Source organism: Strix aluco, chromosome 14, assembly GCF_031877795.1.
Source record: "Strix aluco isolate bStrAlu1 chromosome 14, bStrAlu1.hap1, whole genome shotgun sequence".
Taxonomy (NCBI): domain Eukaryota; kingdom Metazoa; phylum Chordata; class Aves; order Strigiformes; family Strigidae; genus Strix; species Strix aluco.
The window spans coordinates 716,746-742,456 of record NC_133944.1 but is presented as its reverse complement, the minus strand read 5'-3'; the positions used below and the strand labels follow the sequence as shown (position 1 = coordinate 742,456).

Genomic DNA, 25,711 nt, shown 5'->3' with positions numbered 1-25,711 from the left:
ACACCTCTCGGCAATAAGGGGGGGCAGCCCCCTGCCCACTCAACGACACGTACGTGCCCCCAGAAGAAATTCCCGTTATCTGGCTGGAATTGCTCAGCAGTGCGTCTCTCCTTCTGAGCCCTGCTGCATTTCTGCATCCCAACAATGAACACGCTGCTGTTGGAATATCCCTTTCCATGCCTCTTGCTGGGCGTCTTTAAACGGTATCAGATCGCTTCTGCAGCTTAGACAGCCCCTTGCAATCAGTCGCTGCTGATCGTCTGCCCTTTCCCCCCTTTCCAAACCCCTAAATAAATGCATCTGCTCCAGCCTAATTCACGTCAGCCTCCCCCCCTTCTTGTATGCAACTTCATGCAAACAAACTTTCTAAATGAAAAGATAGCTCACCTGGACAATGCTTTGAGCATAAAGTAATACAAACTGATAAAGCCAGGCATCCCAACTCTAGTACAGGGATTTGATTGCAAATTTCCATTGCAAAGGAGTAGAGGGAACTGGAAATCTGACAAATGCCTTCAAATTGACCTGTGTTTTCACAATGCACGCTGTGTTTAAAATGAATGGCAGACTTTATCATTTGGAGCTCCTTCAAGGACTCTGGCCTTCTACGCTTTGTTCTAATTCTTCAGACATATTTCCAAGAAGCACAAAGCTACGTAAGAGGATGATATTATGGAGATTCTTTTTCTAAGCGGGATTTCCCCCCCCCCCCCCCCAATAATTTTTAAAGCCTGAATTAAAAAAGATAGCCCAGAACTTTTTTCTTACTATATCCACACATTAGTCCCTCGTGCCCAGTCGGCCTCTCCACCTCCGAGCTTTAGCCCAGTTCCCCCAGTGCCGGGCGGAGGGAGGCAGGGTGCAGCCAGCCCGGTGCCCGAGCGAGGCAACGTGGTTGCGACTCCCTAAAAATTCACCGTAGTCAACTACTTTCACCACAGCCCTCCGCCAGCCTGGCCCACTCCTGCCTCGGACAGAGCTGCTCCTAAGCCGCTCGGCAGCCCGGCCAGATTTCCAGGGGAGGACTCGGTGTCCTTGCAGAACCCAGGGAACCGATGCCGCTCACCCCTATTTTACATGTGAAAGGTAACAACCATCTCTTCTGAAAGTTATGTCCAGAGAGCCATACGCGCTGCCGCAGAAAAACATTTTGCTACAAGTTGTTCCTCTTAATCTGTATACATTTTTACAAATAATAACTTTCCTTTAAAGCGCTGGTATTAGTTCCGTCTGTTCAAAATAACATATAAATGAAGCTATACCATTCTCTGCACAAATATATCAGATATGCTGCAAGACAAAATAATAGGGTTAATCTAATAATTCAACTGCGTCTTTAACAGGTTTCCTATGGGAAAAATCAGCCTTATTTTCCCTGCAGATCTGATACTGAGAGCTTCCTTCTACTAAGCACATTAAAAGCTATTTGAACCAAAAATCCTATCTGTGCACGTGTAGAGATACATAGACAGAAACAAGAGGTATCCGTAGCGTTACAGATGAGGCTGTATCATGATTTCTAATTAAAGCAAGGGTAGTCCCTTCTCACATTTTAGCAACTGGATTGTCTTTTTGCCAAGAACAAAGAAATCTTAAGGGAAGTAAATTTTCTGGAGGAGAAATGCATGCACGTATGTGTAATTGTACCTAACGATTGCTGTACAAATTATTCCTTGATTCCTCAGATTTATTTTGGTATTTACGCAGCGGTTTATCTGGCTGGTCCTGCAGTCATCACTTGTTCGGTCCCTTCTTCTCACACCCTCCCCTCTTTTTGCACCCTGGTAGAAATGGGAACCCTTCTGTCCTCCAGCCTGCGGCCAGGATGGGGGGTGAACCTCTGCCACCGCTTGCCCCAGCCGGCCCCTTCACAGCCTCGCCGCCTGCCCCTGCCAGGAGGGGAGGGGGTGTCCTAGGACTTGACCCCCGCACAGAGCCTGCTCGGCCGGACCCAGCTCCCAGGAGGGTGGGGGGCCACAGGGCGCGCTCCCCTCTCCCCGCTTAACCCGTCGGCTCCCAGGCACGGCCGCCCCTGACCCCGGCACCCGCTGCCCTCCTGCCTTTCGGGGCATCACCCCGGGAGCGTGAAGGGACAAGAATGCAGGAGCAGTGAGAGGCTGTCACAGGAGGGCACGGCGCAGCACGGCCGGAGCAGCAGCAGTCGCCAAAAAAGGGGGATGTTTGGTTTGTGTTAACTACCCAGACAGATGCACTTCGGCATGTTTGCATTTATGGAATCCATATGTTGTCATGGGAAATTAAAGGACAGCAACACACAACTAGAACTCGCAGTGCAAACGTAGAGAGAGCGTACGTGGCTACCAGACCGCGATTGCACATGTTCCTGCGAAGGTGCCTATTTCTGGAGCATCGACAGAGTCACTACATTTGCTCGCCACCTTCTCCGCATGTTTACTTTTTCTTTGCTCTGCAAAAAGCGTGTACACAGGCAGCACCCCTTCTCAGACCCGTCCACCGGATCTACAGCCTCTGGTGAAAATATGCACCTCTTCTAAGTTACACCAAGTACTGAAAGACAAGGGTTACTTTATTCTCGCCTCAACTTCACCATCAAAACACGTTTGTTTCATATTCAGCAAGAACAACAGTTCCAAATTACACGCACCTTTGCAGATAGCGCACCAAGCAGCCCTGAAAAATTCTACTTGCCCCAGGGCTTGTTGGTTTGGATTTGTTGGTTGGGTTTTTTTTTAATTTTTTTGTTTGGGGTTGTTTTTGTTGGGTGGTGGGTTGGTTCGGGTTTTTTTTTTTTTGGAAGGGCAAGTAATGTTAACAATTATTCTTCTGTAAGCTAGACAAACGTATTTTGAGCAGGGACTGACAAATTTTTAAGGGCAGCTTTTAAAGGCAGACTGGTACCGTACTGGAGTCTCTCCATTTAACAGACCGTAAGAACTGACACACAGCATGCGCATTGTAACAGTACACTGCATTTATAATATTCAAATAACTATGGTACGTATTAAACCTCAATTCTTAAAACCTGTGACTATCTTCCCAATGCAAGACGCTTCCAGTAACGTATCAACTAGCACAGCCCTTCTTCAAATAATCTTCTAATAATCTGTCCTCTTCTTTCACCCCCCCATCCCACTTAAAGGGACTTGTCAAAATTTCAAATGACTGCCCCCACCTTAAGAAATATGGAAAGCTTGATACATTTCAGTAGAAATACTTACTAACAAACATGCAGTTTATTACCTTTCAGTATAAAATACATCTACATTAAGGTTCTCCCAAATGGAAAAAACTGACCGCAACTGCATTCCTTGTTCAATGCTATGAAACAAACCGGGAAGTTAATTATTTGGGTTAGTATTAAAAACAAAAATTAAAAAAAAAAAAAAAAACAACAGCAAAAAAAGGCAATTTGAAAAGCTTCTTTAGATTTTCAAGAGAGATGGTTTAATTCAGCTGCATTTCTGCCAGCAATAAAATAGTCTCTTACAGAAAGATGAAGAAAACATATTCCTCAAGCCTGGATAGAGGCTCTTTACTGGTTCACCTCCTCCTAAAATTCAAATCCCACGTTCCCAGCGATCATCTACATTTTTCGCCAGGGCTGGAATGGGGAGGGAAAAGCTGCTGGAAATAAAAATTTAAATAATAATCGCAGATGGACCCGAACAGAAAGTGAAAAACGTTACCGTAAGGCTAGAGAAATATTTATTTAATCAAACCAGAGGTTCTGTTGGGACTGGAGGAATGTTGCATCCTTTCCTAAAAAAGAAAAAAAAGGGGGGAAAAAAAGAGGAGGGGGTGGGGGGAGAAAAGAGAAAGCAAGAAAGAAAAAAGGCAGAGGCACAGCCGCCTCCTGGAGTTCCCCATTGTCCGGGGCTATAGAGAGCCCCAGAATGGCATTAAACTCACAAAAGGCATATTGTGCAGGGGACAAAAAAAGCCCCTTCTTCTACAATAACTTTTAGCTTCTTATTTTTAGAAAATGACAAAGCTGTTGCCAGCGATGGCTGGTGAAACCTGTAGCCCAGCTCCCAGCGAGGCCGGCCGCGGCCGCGCGGATCCGCCGTCCCGCGGGCGGAGGCGGCCGCCGAGCCCCACCGGCAGCGCGGGCCGGGCCGCGGAGATGCCGCCCCGCCGCCCTCCGCGCCCGCGGACCGCCCCGCGCCGGGGCCGCCGCCGCACAAAGTTGCGCTCGCTGCTGCCGGCCGCAACTTTCCCGGCTCCTCCCGGGGAAACTTCGGGGGGGGGTGTGGTTGCGGAGGGGGGGGGGGGGGGGGGGTCGTCCTCGCCCTGCCCTGCCCTGCGCGGGGCGGCGCGGCCCCGCCCGGGGCGCGGGGGGCAGGTGGACCCCGCGGAGCGCCCCGCCGCCGCGGAGCGGTGCGGAGCCGCCCGCCCGCCGCCCGGCCCGCGCGCCCCCTCCCCGGCGCGGCGCTGCGCGGCAGGGCGCGGAGCGGCGCGGGGCGGCCCCCCCCGCCGCGGACTGGGGGCCGGCCGCTTGCCCCAAGTTTCGGTGCGGCGCCGCCGCCGCGCTCCCCCCGCCCGCTCCTGCTCGCTCGCTCCCTCCCCCGCCGCCTGGGCTGAATCTTATTGATCCAGAAGGTGGCTAATTAGCCCTTCCCGTCGTGCCTGGGTAATGAGGCACATGCGCACTGCACTAATCAGCCATTTTTTGCAGGAAACTAATTAGCAGAATAAAGATCCAAAGAGTTTTTTTTCTTCCCAATCATCAGATCTGAGTCCGGGCGCTTCCTGCTCCGGCGACCGCCAGCCCCGCCGCCCGCTCCGCTCCGCGCCGCTCCGCGCCGCTCCGCCCCGACCCGACCGCCGCCGCCGCCGCTGCTGCCGCCGCCCGCGGCCCCCTCTCTCCGGGGGGCTGCAAACTCCCCGACAACGATGCTGCTGCTGGGCAGCGGCGGCGGCGGCGGCGGCTCCCGCTCGGCTCCGGCCGCTGCCCCCGGCTCCCGCTGCTGCTGCCCCGGGCCCCTCCGCGGAGCGCGCTCCTGCCGCCGCAGCCGCCGCAGCCTGCATGGGATCTGTAGCCCCCGCGCCGCCGCCCGGGATTAAAAGCGCCGCCGGAGCAGCGACCGCGTAAGTGGCAACTTTTCTGCCCTGTCCCCCCGCTCGGGCTCCTCCTGCTCGGGGCGCCCGGGCTGCTTTGCATGGGGCTGGTCCGGCCCCCCCCCCCCGCCCGCTCCCACCCACCGCCCCGGATCCCCCAGCAAACTTTGTGCCGCTTCGCCGTCCCGGAGCCGCCGCCGCCGCCGGGGACGCGCAGGTGCCGGCGCCGCGGGGGCCGCTGCGCGCCCGCGGAGCGCACCCCCCCACCCCCCCACCCCCCCCAACCTCCCCCCCAACCTCCTCCCTATCACCACCACCGCCTCCCCCCCCCTCCCTCCCGCCCCGCCCGCCGGCCGGCCGGCCATGGGCGCGGAGCGGGCGCGGAGCTGCCCGGCTTTGTGCCGCGGCGGGGCGCGGGCAGCCGGCGGCCCCGCGGAGCGGGCGCGGAGCGGCGGAGCCGGCGCCTCCCGGGACGCGGCGGGGGCGGGCGGGCCCCGGCGGTGCCCCGCGGGCGCTCCGCGCCGGTGACGCGCTGGAAAACAAAGGGGCGAAGAAGTGCCGAAAAGTGCCCCGGCCGCGGCGCCGGGAGCGGCCCCGCAGCGGCCTGGCGAGCCCCAGTAATTGCGATTTTTGTTTTCCGCGGGCAGGCTCGGTTTGGGGAAGAATGCGGCTTAGGGGGATGGGAGAGGTGGAGGCAGCCAACGCCGCTGTAGGCCGATCCCCCCCCGTCTCAGTTTCAGTTTTTAATTACTTAATGCCGAATCGCACGGCGCTTATCTAAATATTTGCAAATGCTCTTTCCTATTGATTCCGCTGAATAAACTCCGCTCCTCGCCCGCGGAGCGACGGCGGTTCGCGCGCCCGGCGCCGGCCCTCGGGAGCAGCGCGTGTGTTTGCGTGGGGACACGTACGTCTGTCTGTCTGTCCGGGTGTGTGGCACGCACACGCGGGGTTCCTGCCGGGAATTATTTACCATTTGGGTCGCGGGGTTTTGGTGTGGCTTTTTGGGGGTTTTTTTGAAATTGTTAAACTCCCTCCCCCCACTCTTTTTTTTTTTTTTTTAACAAAAAAAAATAATATTTATTTTTGATTTCGAGAAAGGTCTGTTTCTCTTTCGAGCTCCTCTCGGGTATGTCCTGTACTTTGTGTGGATGTGTAGCGTATCGCGTCCCCTCCTCGGCCGTCTGTCTGTCTTTCTCCTCTCCTCGCTCCTGGTTAATATGGAGCAATTTTCTGGAGGCTCGGTGACTCCCTCCTTAGGGTCACATTGAGTTCGAATCCGACTGAAGGTGCAGGAATCCTGCGACGGGGGAAATAAGAGAATAGAGAGAATGGGGTCAAGTTGGCTGCTTAGAGGCTAAAACTCCCACAGCTGCCTTTAAAAATATATATAATATTTGGCTTTCCTCACCGTATTACAAACTGCAGCCTCCCCTTTCAGGTATTTTCTTTACAGCTTAAAGCCCTCTCTTCCTTTTGCCTTCCCCCCCCCCCCCACCCCGCTCCCCCCCCCCGTTAGGGGAGAAGGGGGGGGGAGGGAAAATAAAAGGAAAAGAAATGGGGGGGGGGGGGGGGAGAGGGGAAAAAATAAAACCCATTGAGTTTAGGCAAATAAGGTTTGGTCTCTGTATCCTATTACAAAGCACTTTGAATATGCAAGACATCACACAAGACCAGTTATTCCAGTTACGACAAACTTAAAAAGAGAAAAAAGAGAGGCATGTTTAGGTTGTAATTTGTTAGAGCAAGAATCGTATTTAAAACTCTGTCTTTTAAATTTTTTTCCAGCTTTGCATTGTATCCAGCCTTTTTCTGATGTCTAGGGTTTTTTTCATTATTATTATTATTAAAATCTTTCCGTTGAGTTTAGGAAGACTGCTGCGAGCAACACATTTTCTGTATTTTTGTTCCTGTATCTTGGAGGAGAGTTGGCAGGGATTCTGTGGTTTGCAGTTACACAATATGTTATCATGTTTTTAATCACTAAATCATTGCAGCGGTTATAGATTTACAGTCTTAGGGTATTACCGAGAGGAGCAGTGCAGCCTGTATGTGCGGGAACATACGAGAGCATGCGGCGAACATGCTCGTGAACTTTGCTTTTCAATCATTTCCCGGCCGAGCTCTGGCGCAGAGGAGAGCGAGCGTTTCGGCATCACCCCTCCACGCACTTGAGGAAAGTTTGTGCGACCCTCCCGGCAGGGCAGGAGCTCCGATGGGTGCTGTGCGCGGCCCGGCCCGCGGCGCTGGCGGTAAGCGGCGGGGGTCAGGGGGTGCGAGGGGCGGCCGGCGGGCCGGGGTGGCCACCTGCAGCGGGCTGGGGGGAGCGGGCCGCCCCGCCGGCCACCCCGCCAGCCGCGCTCCGCTCCCGCTTCCCCCTTTATTATGTAACAGAGCCCTCGGCAGCATTAAAAATTCAGCATTACAAGCTGATTGTAATGCTCCCTCATTAGGGAGCACTGTCTGGTCCGGCATTAAGCGCAAGACAGAGCGTGGCTTTTCGGCCGCGGCCCCGGCGGGGGCTTGGGGGGTGGCTGCCGAGTGGGGCGTCCCGGGCCCCCGGCCCCCCGCAGCCCCCCGCAGGGGCCATGCCGGACTCCCCGCCGCCGCGCAGCCTCAGCCCCGCGGCCAGGCCCAGGGCTCGCCGGGGCTCCCGCGCTGCCTCCCGGCCGAGGGCTTTGCGCCCGCACCGGCCTCGGTGCAGGGACGCAGCTTCCCGAGCCGCTCTCCCACCCGGTCCCGCTCCCCCGGCCGTCTTCGGCCAGAAACAAAAGCCAAGCCGAGGCGCAGCCGAGGGGAAAAACTCTGCGTCTGGACGCAGGGGTTGCTTTGCTGTATTTGTATTTTTTTTTCTACACCCCCCCCCCACCCTTTTCTGTTCAAACGCGGTCGTTTTGGGAGGAGTGGGCAGCAGGAAGTTCGCTCCGGCCCCTCTCCCGCGCGACAGTGGTGCTGCTCGGCTGCGGGCGCCCCCGGACCCTCCCTCCCGCCCGGCCGCTGCCTTTTGTTCCCACAGGACCGAGCCAAGGTGCTGCTCGGGCGGCCCCGCACGCCTGGCACCTTCACCTGGCCTTGTCGCGGCCGCTGTCGGACCAGGGCCTGGCGGCGGCTGCGTCGACAAAAGCGGAGGCGCGTGTCCCTCTTTCATCTCGCTGTTTTGACCCCCCGCCCCAGTTCCCGTCGGCGTCGTGCCGGAGGCCGGGAGCAGCGCGGAGGAGCGGATTTGCTTTGGGCCTGGCCAGCAGTTGAACGGCTTCAGTGGGGATCGCTAAATCCCAGACCGACGGACATATGGCTGGCTGCCTCCAGCCTCCCCGTTAACGCTCCCTTCCGCTTTCCAAAAGAATAACAGTAATAACAATAATACCACGAATAAAAAAAAACATTGCACGGAGAAGCTGAAAAACGACTTGCGGGCTTTTACATCAACTTTATTCACACGCTGCATTTTGCTGGGGCTCGACTCCCTCGCGTGAGCGTTTCCCCACCGGCGTCAGACCTGCTGATCTGCGGCGGGAGGGACCTCGGCAACCACCTTCTCGTGGGCGCTGCGGTGGTGGTGGGTGCCGGAGCCAGAGCTGTGCTTGTGTAGGAGAGATCGGCGCGGTTGGGGAGGGACGGGCTCCAAGAGGCCGAGCGTTTTGCGGCTCCCCGCTTCCCTTCGCCGGAGCATGGCCGAGGTCTGGCCTTTGTGTGGCTTCGGGGGCCGTGTGCCGGCGGGCAAGGTGGGCTACGAACAAAGCCGGGTCCCGCCTGCTCCCCCTGGCCCGGCCACATGCGGGACCCCCAGACCCATCCCATGTGCTCTCACTGCCAACCGTCCGTGGGGTTTCAGCCTGGGAGAGGCCCCCGGGGCCGGAGCGGGGTGCCTGTGGGGGCTGCCCCCCTCTGTGCTACTTCTGTTTTCGGGTGGCGGGGCGTCCCCCCACACCCCTCCAGGAGCCCCTGGGGGAGCCTGGCCCTGCTGTCCTTGGGGAGGGGGCAAGGGGAGACCCGAGAGGGGAACTCTTGCGGCAGGGAGCGGGGCTGCCCTTCCCTCCTCCCTCCCTCCAAAACGGGGGCTGGGTGTCCCGTGCGGCAGCGCGAGGGCTGTCGTGGCAGGAGAGTGGGAATCAAAACATCTGTGCGCAGGCCTGGGCGCCGCAGCCTCTAATGGTTTTGACGGAGCTGTTGTGGTCTGTTGTCTGGAAAATCTGCATTCTGCGCCGTGCCCGAGGGGGGCCGCGGCACCGCAGACCGTGGCGGTACCTAAATATAACCGCCTCGCGCCGTGGGGTGAGGTGAGGGCAGGAGGCAGCAGGGCCGCCCGTCCCGCCTCCTGCTTTGTCTCTGATGTGCGTTTCACGCATTTTTGTTTGCTCCCAAGGTTGGGTTTGCGTGTAGGCAGGGATTGGAGAAATAGATAAATTCCAGCTAGTTTTTAAAAAAAAAAAAAAAAACCCACCACCAACAACGGGGTGGATGAGTCGGGCTTCCCTGGGTGCCGGCAGCCGGGGCACAGCCGGGTCAGGGATCCCACCGCATCGGGGAGCTGTGTCGGTGTTTCTCCTTCCCCCCGTGGACGTTGCGGGTCTCGCTCGGGTCTCGCCACACCGGCGCGGGGCCCGCGCTTTGCGGCGCTTCCTCGTCGGCTGGGCCGGCCGGCCGTGTCCATCTGTGGGTGCGGGAGGTGGGTGTTCATCTCCACAGCAACGCCGGCTGGCGAGTGGTGGTATTCTGCGCCAGGTGTGTGCTGTGTGTGTTTCCAGGGGTGGACTGTAAATACAGCGTAAAGTTCATTCCCATCTGACACGGTGTCTGGGTTGGGGGTGTCGGGCGTGGAGGCTGCCCCAGGCTGCGGGCGAGCGGCGAGGCGTGGGGCTGCTGGGGGCCTGGGTGCCGAGGAGCCCTGCCACGGGCAGGCTGCAGCCACCCCGCTTTGCCCTTGAGTTTGCTGCTGGGAGAAAAGACACTTAGCTGTTGATTGTAATTTCATTATGTCACAAGTGCCAAACATGCCTCTTGTTAATAAAAGGTAAAGCAGAGCAGCAATATTTCTTCCCCCCCCACCCCCGAAAACAAACATTTCCCTGTGTTTTTGATTGCGCGGTGCACGTTACTGGGGACCAGGAGGGTGCCGGCCCTGCGGCGCCCGGGCTTTCGGGTCTTAAATCTGGTGAGGGCCGAGCCGCGTGGGTTCCTTTGCTCAGCGGCGGTGCTGGAGCAGGCGATGTGTGTGGCAGTTCTGGTAAAAGGTTTTCTCCCGTCCTCCCCCCGCCCCGGTATCTGGGAAAGTGGAGCCTGCAGGGCCTGTAACACGTTAGCTCTTAGTAAATGTTTATTTTGAGGGCCCAAGTGTGCCTGCTGGAGAGTCGGTCCCTCCTTGGGGAGGGTGGGAGCAGATGTGCTCAGGGAGCTGCTCCTGACCCCTTGGGTCCCCGGCACCAAAGCACCCTGCGTCCCACCCCACATTTGCCTCGGGCTCGCGGCCGCGCTCCCCTGGCTGGTGGTAGCCTGGTTCCAAAATGGCTGGTTGGCTTGGTTCGGTAGCAGGAGCTTTAACCCTCCTACTGCCATGCTGCCACCGACTGCCTTGTGCAAACAGACTGATGCTCACCGCAGAATTCAGAGCACGTACTTAAATGTTGATAGTAACATCGCGATGATGTGCTTGATCCTCCTAGGCTGGGTTGCTGGGTTTCCTGAATGTCTGTGACGTCTGGTGACGGGCTCGGAGGGTTTTGGTGTTCCCTTCTTGTTGTAACAGAGCTGAGTGAAGAAGGGGGAGGCGAGGGGGGTGCAGAGGCACAGCTGGATGAGTTGCAGTCAGGTGTGTGTTGTTTGGGATGAGAGTTGGAGTCAGGTGCACAATATTTGGGATGAGTTGCAGTCAGGTGTACATTGTTTTGTTTGGGATGAGTTGCAGTCAGGTGTACATTGTTTGGGATGATGCAGAATCTGGGGATTCTTCATCAAGGTACTTTGGTGAGATACCGTGCAATGGGAGGACACACTAGCAGGCCTGGAGGCTGGCCCACAAGGCTGAGCAGGGGAGTGCACAGAGCTACTCGGCTTCTCAGGCACATGTTTGACAGTTGCAGGATCTGCCAACCGGAGCTGCCCCTGCGGCGTGAAGGTGTCATGTGTTCAGGCTGTGCACACCAGCTTGTGCGTTTCACCTGTACCTCTTGTGTTGCAGAAGCTGGCGCGCAGACCCTCGGACGCCTCCAGAAGCAGAGCAGGAAGGCAGCCCCTGGGGTGCAGGGAGGTCCTGCCGTACGGCTGCGGAGGTGATGGCACGAGGCCGTAGCTCTCCCTAGGTCTGCTCTGTTTGACGGCACTCGATGTCAACACGCAGCGGCAGGAGCAGCTCTCAGAGGAGCTCGAGCAGCGTGCAGTGGCCGCTGGCGTTTCGGCGCCCGCCGAGGAGCGGTGCCCCTGGGCAGAGCTGCCGGGCTGGCCTTTGCCCCCAGCGGGTGTCCCTCGGCCGGGCCGAGGGCGCTTTGTGAGCGAGCAAACCCCGCCGAGCGGTGCGGGGTGCCCGGGGGAGCGCGGCGCGGCTGGCCCCCGCGTCCTTGCGCGGTTCCCCGGCAGCCCCTGACTCTGCCAGAGAGAACTGTAGATGTCAGGCTTTGCACAGAAAGGAGAGCGCGGAGGGAGGGCGAGAGAGAGGCAACCGCGCAGCAGCGGGGCTGTGAGTTTCAAATTAACCTTCTGCTTTGTTGGTGTCTGAGGCGGGGTGCCCCCGGCCCCCCAGCGTAACGCGGGGCTGAGCCAGGAGTGGGGCTGCCCTCCCCAGGGCGCTGGGGACGGCCGCTGGAGGCGAAGGTGCCCGGAGGGTCCCACCAGGGCTCGCCATGTCCCCCAGCATGCCGCGGTCAGCGCTTTCACCTCTGGCTTTGAGGAACAGGAGCTCCGGCCTTTCCTCGGGGTGACGGGTCTGCAGCACCCAGGTGTTTGCTCCTCGAAAGCTCCTTCAGATGACAGAGCCTAAATTTCTCCTCTTTAATTTTCTCCTGTTAATTTTGTCCCTTTCAGTCTTACATACTTCCTTCCCCAATTCCTTTCTTCTTGCTGTTTTTCATCTTCCATAGAGACAGTTAAAAGCAGCTTAACACTGTGAGCTTGTTTGGAAGTCAAAAGATCCGTTTTAGCTCTGACGCTGACTTTGGGCAAGCCACCAAATGTTTGCCTCAGCTGGAGTATGAAATGGGATAATACGTAGTTCACATGCCGAGACTGTAAGTGGGGGTTAATTATGAAAAATCATAACGTTTCTTAAATTCCCAGAGCATTGTTACATCCTTAAATTTTGTTCTTTGTTACTTTCTCAGTTTTTTTCAAGCCCCTTCCAGATAACTCGCAAGCTGTTCTGCTTTGTTCCCACTGCTCTCTGGTACACAAATACCTTCCTCCCCGGGGCTGCAGTGCTCCAGCCATACTTGCGCTGGAGTCCTTAGAGAAGGATGTCCTCTCCTCCTCTGTCCGCCTCATGGATGAAGTAATTCCTGCCTTGTTTTCCCAGTGCTTGGCATGTACCAGGGGGTTTTGTTCTGGCACCTCGGAGAGGAGGGAGGCAGCTGGGGTAACGTGTTTGTAGTAACGTGGCAGGTCTGAACCCAGCGGGGCCGAGCATCCTGCGGTACCTGTGTGTCACGCGAGCGACGGCGCTTCCAGCTGGCGCAGAAGGGTCCTGCTCCTCCTCCTCCTCGCCGCAGTTACCGCTTGTGTTGGTCGCAGGCCTTGTTCTGCAGGATCGCTGCCAGTCCTGCCTCGCTTGGCCTTTATTAGGGTGGGGGAGGAGGGGAGAGGTGAATCTCCTCGTCTGAGCCAGGTTTGTCGCTGGGGTAACGCGTGTGAGGAGTGCCAGCCCTGCTTGCGGGCTGGGGATGGGGTACCTGCCCCACTGGGGGCACCCGGGAGCTGAGGGCTGGCCCAGAGTGGCCTGGCACCCCCTGGCAGGTAGGTTGTGCTGGAGGCCAGTGCTCTGGTACTGGAGAGACAGGGCTGTCTGGTCTTCCTTTCGTTACACCTTTTCATCCTTCCTGGTTTTGCTGCTTTCTGGAGCACGGAACACTGGTCCTGTCGGCCAGGGTTTGTAGCCTTAGTCCCAGTCTAAGCAGAGCTGCGTGTGAAGGTGTAGGCAAGGTGTAGGTTTGAACTCCACCCTGTTTCTCAGGGTGAGCTCCTGTTGGCGTCGCGTTGGTCCCCCAGCGCAGCTGGATGGAGAGGCGGCGTGGGGGAGTGTGCCAGCGCCGGGGTTGCATTACTGGCCAAGGAGTAAGGATGGTGGAAGAGAAGCACGGCTGCCTCACGAGAGGCTGATGGTGGAAGAGGTTGGGCGGGATGAGTTCCGTGGCTGGCAGAGGGGAGAGGCGATGCCGTGCCGGGTGTTGCTGCCAGCCTGTGCCCTTTGCTTGCCGCGCTGCTGTGCGCGGAGCAGGACGTGTGCTGCGTGCTGGCGTGGGCTGCCTGGCCCCCGGGAGGGCAGTCAGCACCTTGCGTCCCTCTGCTATTTCAGAAACCGGTCACTTGGCCAATAGTGGCGTCTGTCTGAAGGAGCTGCCACAGATTTTTTCCTTGGTTGCCTTATTTTAACTAGCCTCTCCACTGTTTCCTCTTTATTTTGAGCAGCGTGGAAGTCTTGGAGGTTTGCGTGAGATCCTGGAAATTCCCCAGGTGGTGGGTCCAGTGCCAGCGCAGCCCAGTGTGAAAAGCTCCCTTCACAGCGGGCTTGCAGCGGTTTCACCTGGAACTGCAGATGGTTGAATGTTTGAGCAACAGAGCCAAGCGCTGGAACCGCCGGGGGCGTTGCTCAGAGGAGGAGGAGGGTTGAGCTCTGCTCAGCCCAGCACTGGCTGGGGTCGGCCTGGCAGCGGGGGTGGCACAACTGGCTGCTCCTCGCTTGCAGCCCCCAGCCGTGCCCAGGGCTGCAGGCCTGGCTGCCAGAAGCCCCCTGCAAGGTCCTGCTGCTGTCGGCCGTGCGACTGGAAGGGTCCGACCAACTGCTCCTCCACCGATGCTTCTCTGAGTAGCATGGCTCTGCGTCTCTGAAGCATAGGTGCTCTTTGGAGTTGAGGGTTCCTTCCATTTAGTCCAAGTGGCCACTGGGCTATGAAACTGGTTACTTCAGGTGGGAGCTGAATGGTGGGACTCTGGTTTTCCTTCCTTCAGCCATCCTTTTCTCAGACCCTTCTTGCTTCTGGCCGTGAAGCAGTAGCAACAATTAGCGAGATAGTTTTGGTGAGTTTCTGCAAGAAGCACTGGCCATCCTCTGGAGATCGTGGATTACATGCTGTCCCCATCACTGCTCTTCAGCACAAGAGAGCTGCCTGCTGAGCTCCGTCTCTGTGGAGAGCGTGGCTAGGCCTGTCCCAGTGTGCCGAGGCAGGGCAGCGCAGGGGCACAGGCTGCTGAGCTGCTGAGGCCAGACGAGAAATACCCAAGTGCGGTTGATCACAGACAACAAAGAGCCCGAGTGAACCAGCTTGCCCCTTCCCACCCGCCTTGGCCCGTGCAGGAGGAACTGGGCGCCTTGCAGGGCTCTGCAGAGGATTTGGATCTTCTGAGGTTTAGGGGCCACCTAAATAGAAATGAACTGGCCAGCAGGATGTGTCGGAGCAAGGTTCTGGCCTGCTGGACTCTTGTTGGGCTGCCTTCAGCTGGAGCTGGCAAGGGTGGTGGGTGCAGGGCGGGGGGCTGCTGGTGCTCCGCTGCCGGGGCCCCCCCCGACAGTTCTCCAGCGCTGGAAGCAGGAGGATGCGGGTGGGGAGGTGTCAGACAGAGTCCCGGGTATTTTACTACTGAGCGTGCCCAGGGGGTCTTCTGTGCTTTAAAATTGAGATGGGGAAACGAAAAAAAGCTCTGGCCTTCCATTTAAACAGAGCGTGCCAGGAGGTGAAAGATGGTATTTTTGTCACAAATGTCCCCGTTCAAAATATTGGAGATATTAAAAGCTGTTCTGTGTCTTGTTGGAGGCCTTGCTGGATTACGGAGCAGGAATGGGTGCTTTCTCAACTTCTATTTTAATTTACCTGCATTAAGACTCCCACTCCCTCTGTTATCTGGATGTTGAACTGTTCAGCCCCTGCAGATGCTCGGAGCGATGCTCTTGTCTCTCGGGAGGGGAGAGGAAGGGGCCTGGGGTCGGTCTCCCGCTGGCAGAAGGGGCAAGGGCCGGGGTGACCAGGGCAGGAGCTGCCCTGCTGCCGCGCTGGCACAGCCTGAGGAGCCCAGGGCAGCCTTAGCTGCCAGGATGGTGTCTGTAACTGCTTCCGGGGACTGCTCCTGCCTTCCTGACAACTCCAAATAAGAGGACCCAGAGTCTTACGGTACAGATCATTTACAAAAGGAGAAGATAATGATAAAACAAGGCTCCTTTTGGTAGGAACAGCTACTTTGGATACAGAAAGGCTGCAGGGTTTGTTCTTTAATGTTTTCATTGTGCGTTGAGTGTAAAAGTTTTTTTGGTGTGGTTTTTTTTTTTTTTTTAAGGTTCCTTCTTCCTTGTATGAGCCTCTTGCACAGCAGAGGAAGAGAAACACTTAACAAAAATAGAGCATGTGTTTTCCTAAAATGAGATTGCTGTGGCATGTTTAGGACTTGAAACTGTGTGACTTTGAAGTTGACTTCATTTCACGCTGGTGATATCCTTTTAACTGTCTTGAGTAAACAATGCAATTCAGCTCTGAAAAGTGTCTTGTAAAAAGCTGTGCTTGGTTTCTAATTCTGACTGTTTCAAAGATTTTCATAAATACCTTCCGCTTACCAGCAACCCTTCCTACTTAGAAAAGTTTGCATTGATTTATTATTATTTTTTCAAAGGATTTACTTACACATTAGAATGCCCTGTGGACATTATTTTCAGTTCGAGAATGGTTTATTTTAGTTTGGCTTAATTGAATTGGAAACAGTTACACGCTGTACCAAAGCTAGTTGATTTCAAACCGAAACAAGAATGTCCACAAGCAGGTTTACACCGTGGTGAGCAAATTGTGCTGCATTCACGCGCCATACACGGAATTTCTGTTGTTTGCTCATGTTTACAGGCTCGTGGCAAGTAAATCTTGGGGAGGGCTCAGCACTGCCCGTGGTGCTGTGCAGGGCTGAGAGGGGGCAGAAGCAGGAAGGGGGTGGCAGAGGCCGTCATTTTACGTTTATTTGAAGCCGATACTGCTGCTAAGGACAGTCTTGTCTTGGATGCTTTTTTCATTTTGCTGGTACAGAGCTTTGGTGCAGTGGCATGGGGAAGTAGTTTAGGGAAGGGACCTGGGTTAGAAAAACTCTGCCAAAGGCGGGGGGGGAAGAAGCTTCCTCAAAGTCTTTTTTTTCGGTTGTTGTTTTGCCATCTTCCCTTTAATTTGAACTAATCGTGTGATATGGTGTGTTGCTGCAGAAATTGCTGTGCTGAGGCAGAGGGGGGGAGCGCAGAGGGAGGAAGAAATGCCCTTCCCCAAGGAGCAATGGCAGGAGAGCCGCTTGCTCGCTGCCATGCTAGCATAAAGCGTGGGGGGCATCAGGGCCTGAGTGTACCTTGGCTGTAGGGCTGCTGTAGAGGAAGGCACTGCTTTTAGAGATTTTTTTTTTTTTTTTTTAATTTATTAGTAGTTTCTCCTTTCGGGCGTCCAGTATGGTTAAACTGGAAGGATCCCTGTGTAGCCTTCCAGGACTGGCTGTGCAGCAGCTCTGTCCTGCTTTGGAAGGAGGAACTGGTCCCCACAGCGCCCTGGGCTCCCTCTGAGCACCCCTCTCTTTTCGGGAGCCCCGGCACGGGGCCGAAGGTGGGAATTGCTGAACTCTGCCCGTGGGCTGCTGGCCAGGCAGCCGGGGTGTTTGCGGCCCGGGGCCTGGTCCCTGGGCACGGCTGCTCCAGCTCCAGCCTCCGCCGCGGGTTTGGTGCCCTGGAGCGATCGGCCGCCGTGCCTCCCAGCCCGGGCAGGCCCACGGAGTGACTGTTTAGCTTGGATTGCTTCTGTTTGTGTTTTCACCTGCTTAAATAAATAAATACATATATTTGCTTCCCCCTGGTCCTCTGCAGCAGCACCAGCTGGTGTTACTGTGAAGGAGCTGCCTCCTGTTCTCCGGGAGGTTGGGACGTACCCTGGGTATCTCCATCTCCTCTCTCCTGTCCTGTATTTAGCGTTCTTTGCAGTTCTAAACCAAATATTTGCTGCAGGTTTTAAAACTGATTTTGTTTTTATTTGAGCAATTGCAAAATAACATTTAGGAGCCTCTTTCACATCCCTACTAAGATTGTAAAGGTCTGGAATGTAAGTGGTGGAGGGGTGGCGAGGAGCCGCGCAACGAAGGGGAGGGCTGCCTGAGCACACGCGAGGTGCTTTTCCCTGACGCAGGTGATACCGGGGTTGGGTTTTGCTCCTGGATGTCAGCTGTGTGTGCACAGTATTCTCCTTGTAAGTCAAGCACGTTTAGACTCCGGCGGGGAACGCTCAGCCCGTGTTTCCCCGTCTGAGTGCCACTGCAGCAGGGGCTCTGCTCGAGGCCCGTGCCCAGCCTCCAGCCAGCATGGTCCCGCACGCTCAGCCCCGTGACTCCCTGCCGGTGGCAGCAGGGGTGAGACCGTGGGACCGCTGCCCCGTCCCCGCTGTCTGTCGCCAAGGGTTGGGTCTTAGTTGGCTCAAAGCTGAGCTTGTGTGACAAGGCCAGCCCAAGTGGGAGAACTTGGCCAGGTTTGCTGGAACATGTCGGTGGGGATGAAGCGCTCGGCTGCGCAGGCACGTGTACCCGTGTGCGCCATGGCACCTCCTTGGGCTGCTGCCGCTGTCTGGGTGGGGGGTTGCACTCGCCCGTCGGTTGCTGTAGTGATTCAGCTGCATTAGTACAGCCTTTAGCTCAGTTTCCCATCACTTCAGCCTTGTCCTCCAGCGGTTTTGGACATCTTTGAGTGGGTGCCCATTTCCTGGTCGTTAAAGGTGGTTCCTCTATAAAGCTCCCCAGATTCTGACTCTTTCTATAGACTGATAATTTCTTGGTGGTTTATTCTGTACTAAGTCATTAATGAAGAAAAACTTAATACCCCAGAGTGAAAACGTGGGCTTAGCAACTGGCCTCCAAGTCAGGACAAATAAAAGTGATTACTCCTAGAAACACACGCTTGAGAGCTTGAGCAACAAGGATGGTTTCTAAATCAGATGATGCAGGACATGAGAAAGGGAATTGCTGTTAGAAGTTGTTGTGATTTCTTTGATAATGTCTGTTTTGAAACTTTGCGTTTAGAGGAAAAAAGTCTAGTCTAGAATGTTTAAACTTAATACTTTCTCAAAACAGTTTAGGTATGTATTATCTGTTGTGGTGGGGAAGCTCATCCTTTCTATCTTGCTTGATCGTTCAAACTTGGCTCCTGTTTAGATGTGTCATGCTGCGGCCTCTCTAAGAACCCAGGCGTGCTCACTGACTGAAGATAAGGAGGTAATGTATTTCTAAACATTGTTTTGAACATGCCTGCCTGGGTGTAGTTTAATGAATGTTTCCCATTTCCAGAGGGGCTTCATGCCTGTGGTGGTGGGGAAGCAGCAGCCCCAGGACGCTCTGCAGGCAGGGCTGTGTCGGTTCACTGCTGCAGGGCTGACAGCCTGTGCTCAGAGTTGCAGTGACGAGAAACTTGCATTTAATAAAAGTCACCGTGGAAGGGTTCTTGGGATCTTGCCAGGGAGAGTTTCCTGTTTAAAATTAGAAATTGGATTTTTTTTTTTTTTAAAGCCTTGATGTAAGCTGGTAATTGCTAGAGTTTTCTTTTAAATCCTAAAATGCTGGAGTGGGGGGAACAAGCAGAACCCCAAAACAGTGGAATTGCAGATTTTGGCTTTTTGTGAGAGGAAGAATAGTAAATTTTGTGTGATGTTGAGCTCTCTCTGGTAGTAAGTGACTCTTAGGCACGTGCCAAGTGTGCGAATGCAGAGAGGTCTGGTTCTGCCCTTGCCCCGTGTGCTGCTGAGCCCACCTGCAGCCTCTGATGACCCCGGGGAAAGTGCCAAAAGCCTCAGGGGTGAGGAGGCAAGCTCAGGTGAAATGCAGGGTGATAAAGCAGACTGCTCTTGTTCTGGCTTTTGAAAGGGTAAACTTGTTGAACTGCAGTAACAGCCCTGGATTTTGTTCTGTTCAGGTCGTTTTTACCGTTTCTGGAGTTTGGGCCTGTTCCTTTGGCGCATCAGGTTGTGGGTTGTTATTTAGGATGCCTGCGGCCTCCTGCATCCTCCCTGGATGGAGAGCTTGGAGGTGAAGGCTCCTGTGGCTGCATGGTGTCTGGAGGAGGCGAACCTCCGAGCCCCCAGATGCTCCGAAACCCCCTTGCCTTTGTGCCCCACCAAGCAGGGTTGCGGCTGCTGAACCCGCAGATGTGGGCCAGGTGCTTCGCCTGTGGCCTGGATGTGGGCAGTGGGTGCCCGGGGACCTAGGATGGCCGCTGTGGCCAGAGGGGAGCCCGGGGGTGCTGGGCAGCTGCCATGACCCGCCGGTGCTGGGTGGGGCATTGCGCTGCCCTCACCCCACGTGAGGAGGAGCGCAGCTGCCGTGGCGTGCAGTCGCCGCTTTGGGTTTTCTGTTGCCGGCTCTTATTTTGCTGTTGAGTGAGGCTGAAGGATTTGTCCCATTCTTTTGTTTTTTAACATGGAAAGAAACCTTATCCCTGTGGCTTCTGCCGCTGCTGGTGGCAGAAGTGTTTGGGGAGATAAGGGCCCTTTCCCCCTGCCCTCCCCCCAGGAGCGGCTGGCAGCCTGCCCCTGACCCACGAGCAGCGCCGGGCCGGGGCTGCCCATGCTAATGGGCCTGGCTGTCCCGGCTTGTTTGTAATGATTTGTGGCTGCATTTATATGCAAATACTAACAACTTGCTACGGAGTTAATTAGCGTTTTTTCTCTTTGCTTCCTGGAGCTTTAGCAAAAGGTCTTTATTCTCCCCATTTCAGTTGTCTGACCTGCCCCACCCACTCCCCCACGCCAGCATCCCGCTGCCTGCGCTGGGGGTCCCCACGTCCCCGCTGCCTGCGCCGAGAGTGTTGGGTCCCCACGTCCCCACTGCCTGTGCCGGGGTGATGCCGAGGCATGGGAAGGACAGTCACCGGGCACTCTGCGGGAGCAGCACACGTGCAGATGGGCCTTGCTCTGCTCCAGGTTCCCTTTGGGGTTTCAGACCCGGTTGGATGAACTCGCTGGAGCCCACTGTGGCCCTCGGGGGGAGGTGGCTGTTCTGCGTTTCCCCTGGAGACAGACACACAGGGTAATTGCCATAGCTGGATGCTTCGGGAGTCCGGGTGAGTGTTTTGCTGCCTGGCTCTGGAGTTGGTTGCTTTGTGGAGGAGGAGAACCAAACAAACTTTTTATGTCCTGGAAATGCAGTGTTTGCTTTGTAATGTCAGGACTGAGCACGCTAGATGCAATCAGATGAGTGATTCTCACCAGACGAGAGGCTCTGAGGGCCTGTCGGGTGACCTGGACATGACAAGGATGGAGTGGGAATTGCTGGCCTTTGACATCAGCTGGGAGTTTGATTTTTGCTTTTGCGGAGGGGAAGGCAGGCATTTCCTCCCCTCCTGGGAACAGCATCTTTGTGCCCTCGCTTGGGCTCAAGGATTTTACCCATTTTAATCTTCCATTCCATCTTGGTTTTGTGGTCCCTGTAGGTGTTTGCTTTTGCCATCACAGTGTGGATGAGTTCCTTGCCTTGCTCTGGGGCAGAGGTGGACGGCGGGGGCTGGAGCAGGAGCACGGGCAGGAGCAGCCCCGGTGCCGCGGTGGTGCCAGGGCCGCAGTTCCTGGCTGGCGTTGGGAGCCCAGGCGGCTCTGCCAGCTCTCGCACTATCGCCGCTCTGCCTGCTCGTCCCACCCTTCCTCCTTTCTGCCCTCGGGCCAAGGCTTTTTCACAGTTACTGAGTCAGAACTTTTTGTTTTGCTTCTAAGCCTTTGTTTTCAGCCTGGAAGGTAAGGCCATGGCTCCTGGGCAGCAGGGGCAGGGCAGAGGAGCCTGTGGGGCCACTGCTTGCCCTGCCTGGAATAAGGGACCTGCGCCCTGCAGCCCTCCCTCGGGGCCGGGGACGGTCTCCGTGGGGTCTGTGCTAGGGACCCTGCATACAAGTCCTTGGGGTGGCTCGAGGTGGGGACAGAGCGTCCTGGGCAAGAGCAGCGCTCATCTGAAGTGCCAGCAAGCGTTTGGGGTGGGGGCTCTTCCCAGGAGAGGCCATTCTCTCTCCCCTTGGGCCAGGTACTTCAAAAGTTTGTATTTTGGGCTCTTACCTTTATTTACTTCCATAGATTTTACTTGCACACTATTTAGCTTGCAAGTTCTTTGGGCAGTAAAATGCCTTAAATGGAACATGAGATGTTGAGGTACTACCTAGCTCATGGGAAGGAAGCAGCTTACACTCTGAGGCCAGGGAGGGACAAGTCGCAGGTGGAAAGTGGCAACCCTTTGCCCCTGGACTGACTCGCGTCACCCCGCTCCAGTCTACTCATTTTTAGAGCCTTGGTGCCCTATTGCATGGTGGCAGAGGAGTGAATTCGAGGTGGAACGGAGTAACTTCTGCAGCGTTGCGGCCGGCTGTGAGAGGGGATGTGCCCAGGTTAGCGCAGAGCTCCACGTCCTGATACAAAAGCTGCTGCAAGTGGTAGCTAGCCGGTCAAGAGGCTTTTACCGGCTTCTAGAGCCCTCATTGCTGCATATTTTCACTATCACCTGATGGCTAGTGAAATGGAGGGCGTTAGGAGTATTTTATTTCAGTTTCCTGCTCCAGCACCCCTCTGACTTGAAGAAACTCAGAGGTGTTTGTCATTGTTGGATTTCAGACCTGGGAGAAGTGTTTTTCCCCTGCTCTTACTTTTACTCTTCCATTTCACATCCTGCAAGACAAAGGGACATGGAATTGCAGACCTGTCCTGCTGCCACGCTGAATAACATGGTTTTGATTAATCCAAGGGGAGAAAAGTCAGTTTCTCATAGCAACCCCGATGATTAAAGCTCCGGGAGAGACAATTATTCCTGGTGCACAAAACTCTCCCACCACACTTGTCACGGGTGGTTTTCTAAAGCTCATCCACTGTGGCAAGTTGCTGCTGCTGTTTGTAGAGGTGCTCAGGGGGGGTTGACAGGCAGATGCCTTCCCCTGCCCCCCCCCACCCCCACCTTTCTGCTTCTAGACTTTTCTGCACAGGAGACGGTTCTCCCGCGGGAGGATCAGCACGAGGACGCGATGGCGCAAGTGCTGTGCTCCAGGACGCAGCCTGGGCCGGGCGGTGGGGAGCTGGCAGCCTCCTGTCCTGCAGGCAGCCCCGCTTTGGGCAGGGTTTGCGGGAGGGGGACGGGGCAGCGCCCGCTGACCCAAGCTCTGCAGGGAGAGCTCGGCCCCCCCCCACTCCCACCACCCCAGCCTGTGCCTCTGTCATCCCCCTGCACTGGCTTGGGTACTCGAGGGACCCTGCGTGGACGTGTCTTGGATGTGGAATAATGAAAGCAGAAACTTTTTATTGGCATCCTCTTGCCCTCGGGGTTTCGGTGAGAGACTGGCTCGGCATGGTGTGGCACAGCCCCTCCGTGCTGGTGGTGGTTTGTGAGTGGGATGTGCCGAGTGCCAGGTGGGGGTTGCTGGCTGGGCCTGGGCATCCTGTGGCCTCAGGGGGGTTTCCACAATGGTGGTGAAGGTGTCCTTTAACCTAGGTCATGACAGGTTTTCCCTTAAAAGTTCAGAGAGATATTTTGTCCCTCCAAGCATCCATAACAAATGCTGAAGGTGCTTATTCCAGAGGTTACTGGTGCTGCCTGCCACTCCCCACCTGCCTGCCTTCCCAGGGCTTGCTTTCCCTTCTTTGATCTCTCCTTTCTGGTTGACTTGCTCAGGACTCCCTTGGGGTGCTTGGTTGGGACTCAGGACTCCCCCAGGGTGCTTGGTTTGGATGTGGGCAATGGAAGCCATACCAGGGGGACACCCATTGGCGTGTTCCGTGTGAGGTCAGGGTCTTGCTGTGGGGTTCTCCCGGAGAGTGCCCCAGCGCCACCCGAGCTCTGCTTGGAAGGTGACATTTTGGAGATGGGGTGGGGACAGAGGCTCCTGTGCCGGTGGGAGAGGGGCTGAGTGCTGTCGGTGCTGCTTCCCGCAGGGGCTTTGGTCTGAGCAGTGCTCGCACCCTGCTGCTGTGGGTAGTGACTTGCCTGATGTCACCCCGGGGAGCAGAGTTTAGATTCTGTCACTATAACCAGATTGCTCTCTTATTTTTCCTTTCCAAAACACTTTTCTGTTGGAGGAAAGACCTAAATACCTGTTTACCTTAATGAGCAGCTGAACATCTTGACCTTCTCCCCAGAGGAGCAGGTAATGTGCTTCCCTGGGCAGCAGCTGTGAACATCAGCAGTCTGGGGATGGCCTCTGTCAGCATTGGCTGGAAGCATCAAGCTCATGCTCTGGGTTGCACTGGTCTTGTTTAACTCAGTCATGACAGCCTGCAGCAACAGATCCAGTTTTTCCTCCAGGGCAGGACTCCAGTGAGGTTTCCTTTAACTTTTGACTTATGCTCAGGGCCTCCCAGCTAAGCTGAAGTTGGGATGGGCAGGCTGAGTCACTCGTGCTCTGGAAAGGCGGGTTCCCCTTGGCAAAGTCGGGGGCAGAGGGGAGTCTGAGCAGCCAGGCGGCGTCGGCAGCTTTTTGGGGCTTTGCTGCACCTTGCGGGCCAGGGACACGGTGTGTTGGGGTGTAGGGGACAGGGGAAACTGTGGACACTGCGTGGCCTGTGCACAGAGTGGAGCAGACTCTGGCGCCTGGTCCCCGCTGGGGCCGGGCTGGGCTCCAGCTGCCCGACCCTGGGTGAAAAGTTTAAATCTGCATTTAAAAAGAGGAGAGCCATTAAGTGGTTGGGATGTCTCCAATCTAGCTGAAACTTTTTTTTTTACAGCGAAGCTGGTCTCTTCCCAAGAGGGAGCAGAGCCCGGGTGTGCTGCTGGGCAGCACGTGGCCTCTGGTGGAGGCGAGGCCGCGGGTCAGCCGGGGTATTCCTGTGCTCGCTTCGTCTGCTTTAGTGCTTCTGTGCGGCGATGGGTGGGCTCTAGTCCCCCCCGCTGCTCACAGAGTCCCACGGTGTAATGTGGGTTCCTTTTCGAGGGCAGCGCAGGTGCAGTCTCATGTTTGAGCTGTTCGAGGGTCGCCACTATCGAGAGCTTTTCCAGCGGGGTGTCTCATGGCAGTGTGGCCGCAGCGGAGGGAGCTGGGCTCCCCCCAGAACGGCCCCATCCTGCTGTCAGACCCAGCGGGTTTGCTGCACCCCTGCTCCGGCCGCAGGGAAGGGAAGATGCTGGTCCATGTGCTTTGAACTATTTGTGCGAGGAGGGGAAATAAGGTTTGGGAGACAACCCTCACCCTTTCTCATGTTCTGTGTAAGTGCAGAAATGCTGATTTTTCTAAAATCCTCGTGAGCAGATTCCCAGCACTGTGGTGGGCTTTTAACTTCATAAAGCCAAGGTTTTGTAGGAAACTGAGGTCAGCCTGGGTGTGTCCAGGTGGGGTCTTAATTCAGGATCATGGGGTGTGAAATACGGGTTTTTCTTGTTCCGTCTGAGCCAGTGGGACTGTGTCTGTCGTAGTGGCTTTCTCAGTGCAAAGGTCTAAGGTAAGAAGCAACTTGAAAAGGCTGCGTGGCATGTGAGGAAGCAAGTTAGCTCTTAATCATATCATATATTAGCCTCCTTTGCAGTAGATACATCTGCTGTAAAATGCTTAGTGCTGAGAGCCTGATTGGGCAGCCCATGCTAAGTGTTCAAACTCCTGCTGCCTTTTTTCTTCAAACAATATCTTCTGGCTTCCAGATTTCTGATAAATTGATAAGAGGAATTGCGTGAGTCAATAGAGTTGTAGACACTTTGCCAATATAACCCTAGCGCTATTGATCTGCCAGTAAATTAAAGTCTTACTTAGAGGCTGCCGATATTTCTAATCTCCTGCCTCACCAATTACAACCTCCCAGCTACCTGGAAAGACAGCGGATGGGAGACGGGACTTCAGAGGCTTTTCCCAGCGAGCCGGGCTCGGCGTGGCAGCCAGCGCCCACACGGGCTCCGGGAGCAGCTTTTGGGGTGGCAGTAGGCCGGTTGTGCCTTCCGGAACGCTGCAGAAGGGTTTCTCCGGGTCAGGGTTTATCCTGCTGTGGTTCCCAGGGCGTAGCCTAGGTTGCTGGAGGACCGGGATGGTTTGGAGGGGCCGTGAGCCTGCGGCCCAGGCTGCGCCCAGCTCCCGGCGCTGGGATGCTCTGCCCCCAGCCCTCTGCCTTCGCGATGCTGGAAGGTCCCAGCACCGCCAGGGTGGTGGCCCTGTGGAGGGGGACTGGCAGATCCCTGCAGCAGAGGCGGGAGGCTGGCAGAGGAGGATGGGGGGACCCCGGCGCCCTGCGGCCCTGCTGCCTCCCCCCGGCTGAGCCCCCTCGGCTGCCGGTCGGGGACGGGGACGGGAGTGGAGCTTTCGGCTCTCTGAGAGGGACGATGGATGGATCAGAGAGCTCCCGCCTGGGCTCCCACGTCCTGGCGAGGTTTCAGCAGATCCTCCCCCGATAAGCCCCTTTCAAGTCTCATTTACGTTTGAAAGTCTGTAGTTAGCTTTGGGAAGAAATCTCCAGATAAATGCTGTGTTCTTTCTAATACCCCAGAGCGAAAATCAATGGGAGGGATAATTCCTTCCCTTGTCCTACACAGACTTTCATGTGTT

General features: G+C 56.1%; 1 protein-coding gene across 5 annotated transcripts in view; it reads left to right on the top strand.

Moving 5' to 3' along the window:
* The window catches only part of ZFHX3 (zinc finger homeobox 3), a 671,960-nt gene that overhangs the window by 496,618 nt on the left and 149,631 nt on the right, over positions 1 to 25,711 (top strand). For 2 of the 5 annotated variants that reach the window (XM_074839587.1, XM_074839591.1), the window contains one exon: positions 4,713 to 5,070. The gene's annotated coding sequence lies outside the window, so the exon portion shown is untranslated. Of the gene's footprint in view, positions 1 to 4,511; positions 5,071 to 11,695; positions 11,714 to 25,711 lie in introns of those variants that run through there. The other 3 variants (XM_074839590.1, XM_074839589.1, XM_074839592.1) reach the window with 3 other exon arrangements.